Genomic DNA, 11,094 nt, shown 5'->3' with positions numbered 1-11,094 from the left:
CTCTTATCAAATAATGTTCAAAATAGTTCACTTCAATATACCTCGATTACTGCTACATATATAGTTTTATTGTATTGTATACTTACTTGACATAAATATTAATTCTTAACTCCAATTTTAATAATAATACCTGTTTAATTATGCTTGTAAAAAATATATAAAATATGTAAATAGCACGACGTATTTTTTAATTCCGTCCCTTATAATAGTTATCAAATAATAATAAATAATGAGGTCTTATATTTGCGTATGGTAAATAATTGAAGTAACTTTTTAAACAAAACAGTAACAGTTATTAATTTTATAAATATTACAACTAATATAATAATATAACACTTTCCTTTTAATAAAACATTAGACTAGATATATTGACAAATAGGAACATATAAATATCTCGATTAACATCATGGACAATAATAGTGGCCTGGGCCTTTTGAGGGACGAGTGCACGTGCACTGGCTATATTTGCATTAATATAGGCTAGTCTCCAAGAAGTGAACACTAGCCATATGATGAACCCCAAATGAGCCCATATTTATACTAAATTATCAGACAGATATCGAGTAGCGTAACCAATCAACAAATATTTAATGGATCAATATTCAATAGTGACGTACAATTGGGTCATTAAACATGATTTAGCTGCCTATGAATGGTCCTAAACGTTTAGGTAGACCATTGTATGAACCAATTGTTATATGCGATTTGACATTAAGAAAGCACATTCGTGTCCCCCACTTTGACAGTTCTGTTTTTTTCTTAAAAAATATTTCAAATTTCAATGAATACTTAAAAATATTTCTGAAGTAATTTTTTTTTTCTACTTCAAAGATGCTTCTTTTCAATCTACGATTGTACGTGGGAAACGTTACAGAATATTATAAACATTTTTATCATCATAGTATACCGAAACCCACGGTCCTCGAACTAGACTTCCTATTTTCCAATATTACTCATAATGAAAAATAAAGGTACAAAATCAGTATGCAACATTGAGGAGAAAGTATGTATTGTTATAACTTATAGAGTGTATAGATGGCATAAAGCGACCGCGGTAGATAGTATACGACACGTATATGCCTTAATATTGTGTTCCTAAATTATAGACATTTGACGACGGCACTGTCAATATTTAGCAGTGAGTTTTCGTCGTTGTCACAATGAATGCAGCACTTTTATATGGTGTAATTATTAAAAGTCCCAAAAACCAGCTTATTATAAGCTCAGACATATCATGAGAAGACTTATGGATATTGCATAGATTTCAAACTTTTGTTTAGAAAAAACTTCTAAAAAAATAAGCATAATATTTAAGTATTTATAGAGCCACGTCTAAGCTAACCCAATCCCTGCATAATTCATAATAACAATAATATATTATAATATTATCACCACCACACCGGGTACGTCATTCTCGACTGTTGTTCCACCGCGCCACCATAGTTTTCTCTCTCGTTTTTCGCCCTCGCAAATTATATATATTATACTGGACAGATTTTGAGTGCTGTTTTCAGCAAGTGTAGTGGATGATTGCGGCCGTACTCACTTAGCTGGTTGACTTCTTCTTCCGTTAATCATCGACACACTGGTGGAAAGTGTTACCCTCATACACTCCTCATGTCGTATATACATAGCGATTCACCAAGCGTGCTCACCCAGATTTGTTCCTATAACTATATGCATTTAATCTTTATTTTTTTTATTGTAAATTGTTCGGCAGATGATTTATTTTGAAAACGTTCAAACATTTAGGTTCATCGAAATTCAAACGAGTAGTTTTTTGAGTAGTTGTTAAATTTGTTTACAATAAAGATAACAGTCTTTGTTATATATTTTTAAGTTAAGGGAGCTATTGCCTAGGTTTAATAAGTACTAGCTTATACGTAAGGAACTAGTCGTTCAAATTTCGTTTTAGATTTAGGTAAACATTTTCAAAAACAACCATCAGACATTCTGCTTAATCATTTTAAAGAAAAGTAAAAGACGGTAGTTCTCGATTGAAAAAAATAAGTACGTATTATCACGTCATGATACTCCTGATATTGAATGATAAGGAAGATGAAGTATTTGAAAATATGGTCCCTAAGTTTACTTAAAATGTAATAAATGCATTATTAAAGGATGAAATGGTCGTAAGCATGTTTGGCGAATCGCCCTGTAGTATAATACTGTTATGCAAATCACGGTTTGAAAGTATCTCGCTATACGCCTCCGTGTTCGTTTTCTTCCGCGTAGTTTTACTAAACATAGTAATATTATAACACAACAATATAATTTTTAATATCATAATCGCGAGTGTTGGGACCATATTATAAATATAGCATTTACAGCGGAATAGCTGTATATAATATTAATACTATATCATATTAATCATATTATATCATATTATCATATTAATATCATTGTATATTACGCTCACCCGCACGATACACCACGTGCGCAAGACGCTTATAATATTGTTTTTCACATGTTATTTTAATAACTAATCATGGTTTATTATACGTGAGACCTTTACTTAGATATTATTATGTTTTAATAAACTGTAAGTTGTTTCGTTTGCAAGGAGAATTTACTAATTTATGTACTGATCACGATATCACCCGTGTGCGAGGTGCAACTGCACGAGGCAATCAAAATATTAATATTGTCGTGGTTATTAACCCGTGACTTGCACATATGATTTTAACTCTATTAGATGCACTCACTGGGAAATATACTAACATAAGTAAATGTATATGTATAGAGTAAATGAATCAACATAAAATAACAACATTTTTTAATATTTTTAGTTAATATATAGGTATAAAAAAAAAAATTATAATAATCACTGAGCTATAAAATGTATACAGTATGTAATATACTGCTAAGGTGTTACTCACGCGTAGAGGGATTTTTCACAAAACACGAAATTGCTGACTTCAAAATGCAATATGTTAGGTACCCAAGCAAACGATTAAGACGTAAATATAATTTTATTTTAAATATAGGTACCTACTTAAGATATGTCGTGATAATAAGGTACTATTAACCTTGATGAACATATAATTATGAACAAGGCAGCGGTTCTCGATTGTGTAAATGTGAAAATGGCTGTTAACTTATTGTGAGGGAAATTCTCACATGCGAGCAATGACGAGCTAACGACACAACTACGGTCAGAAAATCGACTCATTTGCGATAAGTGCTGATACATATTGTGAGGTACATATTGAAAAGTTTTTTTCGTCCATGTCATAATATTATGTTCTTTTCAGATAGCTTTAAGTTACTATATTTTGTACCAACATTCGTAAGCTATTGAATAGCTTTTATCGCGGGCCTGAGCGTCCTGACTGAAAAACATTTTTAGTGACGAAAAAGCGTGACCGTAAGATGCTGTGTTATCATTTTTTTTTTTGTTATTTACAGTCTAACCAGTTGTCCAAGCAAAAAAAGTCTCAAATAAAATATTTCCGCACAGTGTGCATCTACCATTATCAACAAAAAACTCATTTTGTCATTTTCTTTTCGGTCGTCACGCTCAAAAAGTGTAACTTGAATTAATATCATACAAAAATAAATCGTTATAATTAAATGATGCACAACTATAAAATTGTTACGCAATAGCTTTACTGCGGCAGCCCTCGAGTGCCTTAGAATTTTTTTTTAGGGGAAGAAGTAAAGGTAAGGAAGCTTTAGGTTGTAATATGCTTTTTCAACATTTTTCAACAATCATATTGATATTATTTTTTATTTGATAGGTAGGTAAAAATGAAAGCCATAAACATCTTAACGTTTGATCCTAGATGGGCTATTAGAAAAAAAAAACACGTAAACAACTTTTAAAAATCCCATTATAAATAATATTAAAATAAATTAAAATTATAAGTGATTTATTTTGTAAGCGATTGAAAAAAAATGTAATTTAATATTATATTAAAACGGCATCGGCTACGACGGCGGTCTGTTAGCTTATTATTATTTTTTTTGTTTTATTGATTTTAAAAAACCATCAGCGACAAACGCCATTAGTTACAATTTAATATCGCGACAATGTTGATCAAATAATTCCAAATTCCAATGTTAAATTCAATGTGGTCGTAACAGAGGATTACACAGTTTTAATAAAAAATAAAAATTATGAATATAATATTAAATTGGTAAATATTGTACATACTATAGTATTATGTAGATTTTGTCCAATAAGTTGGTGATTTTTCTAAATAATTGTATGATTGTTTCGAGTTCGGTCTAAGAGTGGTGTTGAGGTTTTCGGATATGTTTAGTCTTTGCGTTTGGTGTTGCTGGCACTCGGTATAGTGTATTGTGTTTAATCCAGTGGCAAGCTTACGAGGTGAGGGGCCAGGTTCTAGGGCTACCAGACCCACTGCCTAGACACTATTTATTATTTATAATATTCACTATATTACACTTATACAGGGTTATTTATTTTTTATATACCAATTTTACATATTGATCGTAAAACAATTGTACTGTCATTCAAGTCCATCGAGTATCGATGTCAACGAGGGTAAAGACGAACTAATCGAATAGGTACGTAATACATAAAACAAAAAATGTTGGTGCAAATTACAAACAATATTTTTGGCTACCTTAAATTATATATCTTTATTTTGATGCAAACTAAAAACTTCCATGGGAAAATGGTTCACAGTAATAGTTTTTGGGTTTTAATTATTTTAATTTTAAACATCGGTATAATTGTTTGGCCGCCGCCCGTTCTTCCCGAAACATCGTTTATCCGAACTTTTTTTTTTTAGTCACGTTCTGACTTTTTGTGTATATTTTCAGTGCGTAGCAATAGTTTTTGAGGATAAACAAAATGTTTTTGTTGATTTAGGTGAATATATTTTTATCGCAATATAACATTGAAATCACTGATACACAAATTATTATAAAGCCCCGTGGTATTATGGTATTAACCATAAATATAAATTATAATTAGACGAGCTATTATCCGTCTTTTTACGCCCCTGCATGCAGGGAGGGTTTTACTTTAAATAAAATACCTTTAAGTGTTTTATTTAAGTTGTGTCATAGTTGTAGGGTTGAAATTATAGCATCTAAGTAATTATGAAAACATGATAATTGTGATGAACGTTTATTAAATGATATTATGCAGTATCAAGCAAAATTTTAGATTCTGAACAGAGCAAAAGAATGTATTTGTTTTACAATGACGTGTGTTTTTTTTTCTGTCAATCAGCAACATTTTGGATAGTAAGCATGCTTCGATTTTTGAGATGAGAATCTTTTCTGGTAGAAAAGTGAACCTTTATTGGTACTTTTGGTACTAGTAGTTTTAGAAAGCGTAGAGAAAAACAAAATAAAAGTGAAAGAAAAGTGATAATTTTTACGAAAAACCGATTTTTGAGGAAATCGATTTTATTTTTTTGGTGTAACTCAAAAATTAGTAACAGTAGACCATTAAAATTTTTACCAAATATTTATATTAACATTCCACATAAATGGTAACATTTTCATAATATAAGACGTTTATAGTTTATGTATATATTCAAAATTCAAAGTCAGATATACCAGGCAGATGGTTCATTATCACTAATGAAGAACAAACATTTTTACAAATATATTTTAAAAACATAAAATCTTAAAATTTAATACTTATAAACTTACAATGATAACTTTTATGATTTGCTACTTATTAATTCTGGACATATTTTGATAAAAACCAATATTATGATTCATATGGGCTCTACGTCAGCTTTTAAGCATTTGTTCAATTGGCCTCCAGTTTTTTGTGTTTACATCAAAAACGTGACTAGAATTAAGAAGTTACTAATCATAAGAGTAACCATTGCAATTGTGTTCATAAGGGTTTGTATCATAATAAATTATATATTATCAACGAAGCCAAACAGAAAACGATAGAAAAATAGATTAATTTTAATCCCGGCTGTGGAGTCGGGTACTTAATACAGGCAATACAGCTATATAGTATACTAGTAAAAATCATACGCGTTTATGTTGTAAATACAGAAAATTATACGTAATATAAAATATATATTAGTAATATTTTATATTATATTATATGAGTATATTAGTTTTAATCTACCAGGCGAATTAAAAACAAGTGTCGTTTTCTCCTAAATCACTTTCGAGCTGCCGAGGCACTCTCTCCTCTCTTTTTCAACACAATGTAAAATATCTCGTGGAAAATAGGATAATAATAATAATAAAAACGTAGGTATATATATTGTTATGTACAATGTAAAATGATTAATGACCGGAACTTTCTTTTTTTCCGCGACCGTGGCATGGTAAAAAAGACCCTGCAGGATACGAAACAAATGGACATCGTCGCCGTCGCCACTCGGTTGTTGAATCGTCTGAATCATACGACGCCAGCCTTTTTATTATTTATTTACTTCTGCTTCATTTTTTTTTTTTTTTAATACGGTTCGATCATATTTTATTCTATCCACCGCTGCGAACGTTTCGCACATGGCACGTCAGAAACGAACGGCCCAGAAGAAGAGAGAGAGAGAGATAACGATTGAGTTCCAAAAAAAAACTATTTAGTTTCGCTAAAATTGGTTTGGAATCTTTATAATATACATTTTTCAAGTGTCTCTATAATACGAAAAACCCAATCCGTCTACTAAACTTTATATCATATTATATTTGTAAGTGTTAAATATATTTATATAAAATATATAAATAATATATCAACACCTGCACTGACGTTTTATTTTCGTTTAATTATATTTTGGGTACATGATATAGGTATACCATAGGTATTATAGGGGATAGTCAGTTACAAAAAGTAAAGTTCCTTATAGACCAATATGATTGATAATATTATTTACAGCATAATATTATTTTATTTTTCTCTTAATTAGAACTATTTCGTTCTTAATTATTAATTCTATGTTTTTACTAAGACGTTACCAACCTCAAAATAATAAATAATATGGTATTGACTTTTCATTTAATTATCCCCCCCATAACCCCCATAACTCCCCAAAACAACCCATGCAATTTTCCGATCGATACTAGATTCAAACAATTTTCCATAATCTTACAAATTAATTGCTAATATGTAAAATAATATTTAAACCATCAAACACTATACGCGTCAAAAAATTTGAAATAAATCATAAAATAACGCATCATATCGGTGGATACGGCAAAGATCGGTATTATTGTGCGGAACGTGCCAACGTCAATGTAGTCACGAATAGTAACTAACTATATAGTTACTTATATTATAAACTGTTTATAATAATATGCAAAATATTATTTAAAATACTTCAAAATTGTATTTTACATATAGTTGCATGTTGAAAAATAATACTGTTTGATAACATTTCGGGAGAGGTTTGAACCCTCAAACCCTCATTTTTACGTGACTGCTCCGGTTTTCTATATTATTATTGATAAAGTAATAACAATAATATCCTAATCCGAACAAATCTTGTAACTGGTACTGTACTCGGGAATCATTTTTTGTCTGCATGTGAGTTTTGACAGTAGTTGTATGATAATAATTACAGGCATAACCGCATAATAGGTGACACGGCCTTTACCGAGTGAAAAATATTATACATTTGTGTATCACGTAATATCAAATATTATGAATAACGTCTACGTTATGTGTCAATAATAATAATAATAATAATAATATGATTATGTATGCAATATGCATCATAAGTATAATCAAGTTTTTGATAAAAATTGTGAGATGACTATAGGTCGGTACTAGAAAATATTTCATTTCGCGTATATTTGCACAGAAGGTACGCTACAAGTTGTAGCCAACAACTCACCCTCCGACTGGTCCGCAGCTGCCGGAAGACGTGACTATAATATGATACCCATGCTCCAATAGTTCGGGCTGAAATCGTTTTACACGTTTAGTAACTAATTTAAATACCTAACTTTAAAATTAACCATATCAATATTGTAATATATTTTACGTAGAAACTTTTTTTTTATATCATTTACTTTTGTCTTGATGTAGCAGGTCGTTTCTGTTTTACAGGCCCGAAGAGTTGATTTCGTGAAGTTTTTATCGCAATCGTCTACGCAATTCTTCAGGGACCAAAAATGAAGTATGCATACAACTTGCGGGTAGAACTGTATTCAAATTTGAAACTATACAAACCGTAATCGTTTAAAATATTTACCGTTTTAACTAGCTATATATCTCTATGGACACTGAGAAACTTTTTGAAAATTCGCATTTGTTATCACTTATTATAATAATATGACAGACTGTGTAAACGAAGTCAATGGCGGCGATATACAAATTTATGTTAATGATTGTATTCTGCAACAGTTTCTAAAATTATACAACACTGACCCAGCTCCAGGGTGTCGAATCATTCGTCAATGATTAGATTGATCCGTCACAATTCGACCGATATCAATGCAACATGCATTCTTAATAATATCATATAATAGTTTATCGTTAATATTATTTTCATATATATTTCTAATTTTACCGTACATGCGTGTATTAATATGTCTATATGGTAGGTTGTTAACTACAATATTATGTCACGCAGTCTTAAACAGACAAATATATAAGGCCGTGTTGACTGACAATGCGCGTCATCATAATAATACACTTTATTATAACCGTTACAACGATATGGATCTAAAACTAAGAAATCCGTACAACACGTTCATTACTGTTTATAAACACATATTATATCGTTTGAATTATGTATTAATCCTATTCATAAATCACGAACATCCATTTGTGACTGTAATACGACCATATTATATATTATGTAGCTGGTACTTACACGATCAATCCGTAGAGGTGCACACGAGCCGGATGCTGCACGGGATGAGTGAAATTTTGGCCATAGCAGTAAGGGGGAGAATAAGAGGGGGTGTTTTTGGGATTCGTCAAAAACCTTCGAAATCCAGCTTAACATCCGAAACTGATAAGCTAGCGTCCATATTGTATCCCCGGGCCTCGCGTGGATTAATAATATATAATTTAAATATTACAATCAGCGCTATTGGGGTTGCAATAGAGGCAGTATCGGCTGAAACTCAATTAAGAGCGGTGGCGGCTAATTAAAAAAATCAAATTCATCTGGAAGTATAGTGATGACTCTCCTCCCCCTCACACACACACACAAAGTTAACTGTTATTTTTTTCAAAGACAGATTTGTCTTATTTTCATAAATTAATTGAAAACTTATATAAAAAAGGTGGACAAGTGGGTGTCGCTCTGCTGTACAGTAGGTCACTGTTATGAATGGTGTTAAATTTGAATTCAATGATAAACTACCATTCTAAACGATTCTGAGTGAAGACTTGTCGTTTAACATAATATGATATTACTAAGTATATTTAATGATATAATTGTAAATAAAGTAATTTATATATTATAACCTATTTACGTGGGTTAGATTTAACCCTTGATTTAAATTTTCAATCCTTACCTATAAAAGTTGAACATTTTATACATTTTTAAACACAAAATAGTTATTAAATTTTAAATTTGATAAATTTTGTTAAAATTTGAACTTTAATTATTGTGCCTATGTATTTTTAATATTTTACAACTGCTAAAGTAACAATATATCAGGAGCCTTATACTATCCCATTTTCACGCTTTTTAGCCCAACAAAATATATAATTGTATTGATGTTTATAGAAAAAAAAAACTACACAAATTGAAATTTAAAATTGCCCGTAAACAGCCCAAAGCGAGTCAAAATATTTTCAAAATGTTATAGTGAACCTATAGAAAGTGAGAATATAAACATTCAGTCAAATTTTCATTCACTCCTTGTGACGAATATGTATTATAGATATCACCTCCCACAAAATGGTTGTTATTTACGCCTCTGACCGATAAATAACAATAATGTGATAACTTTTAGATAATATTTAAATTCAAAACACAAAAAACGGCAAACACCAGTAAAGCCAATAATACATAATCATAATAATATTAAACGGTGTGGTTATGGCTTTGTGTTGATCTAGATTGAGACCGAAGTAGGTCCTGTTTTTTAAAAGTTAATGCGCATAAACGCGCGTCCGCCCCACCCAAACGACGCCACCGAGCTTGGAACCCGGCAGTTGTGTGTAATTTAACAAAATATTTTGACAATCGAATAATTATTGTTATACACAAACGGGCTTGGCGATTTCTCGAATACCATCCCTATAGCGTACGAGCTCGGAAAACGTTCACTTTGGACAGTTTCCAACAGTATGTATATTTTTTCGTTTTGGTGAGGGAGTGAATAATAATTAGAAAGGTTTCGAGAGCGGAGAGGAAAAATGAACAAGAGAAAAAGGAGGCCACGACGTATTCGAAGCGGTTGTTTTATTATACAGGGTGTATCTTACATTCTTATGTCGTTGTACGCGTGCAGGTTTTAAACTACTATGCACATCGAAAAATCCAATATTTCCTTATTTGTAATGGCCAATTTTTTATGTCAATTGTAAAATGTTTGTCATTTAAGCAGTTGTACGAAACAAAAATCAACTTTACTTTTCAAGCAGTAGGTAACAACTATTTATTTAATGGACTCTAGTTTTGTTTTTTTTTTTATTTAAATGATTGGATCATCAATTATTATGCTTTACTATTATGCTTTATTATACTTATTAAATGTACTTGCTTGAATTTAAAAAACTTGTAAAATCATTAAGTAATAGTTTTTATTAAAATAGTTAGCCTTATAAAATATATGCTTAAATTTATTTACTAAAGTAGGTAGTAATTATTTTATCTTTTTTATTTTTAATAAATTGGATATGTATAGGTAATAGGCATATAAGTATAGTATAATATTATTCAACAAACAAGTTAATTTTTAATTGAATATCTTAGTAAAATTCAATATCACTCATTAACTCTTCATACAATTTGAAACTTTATTGTTTTTATTTAATGAACACATTGAACTACCGCAATATTGTATTTTGCCAATAGGTATCATTTAATCCACCTCACTATTCAATAACTAAACCGCTGTCAATTTTACTATTATACATATATCATACTTACATAATATATTATACAATGAAACCTCTACACTATACTGGACACTCTTGGTTGCTAAATGTTTAATTATTGCTATAGTTTTGTAAGT

The sequence above is a fragment of the Metopolophium dirhodum genome, chromosome 3 (assembly GCF_019925205.1).
Source record: "Metopolophium dirhodum isolate CAU chromosome 3, ASM1992520v1, whole genome shotgun sequence".
Classification (NCBI taxonomy): domain Eukaryota; kingdom Metazoa; phylum Arthropoda; class Insecta; order Hemiptera; family Aphididae; genus Metopolophium; species Metopolophium dirhodum.
Note: the sequence above shows the minus strand (reverse complement) of the source record.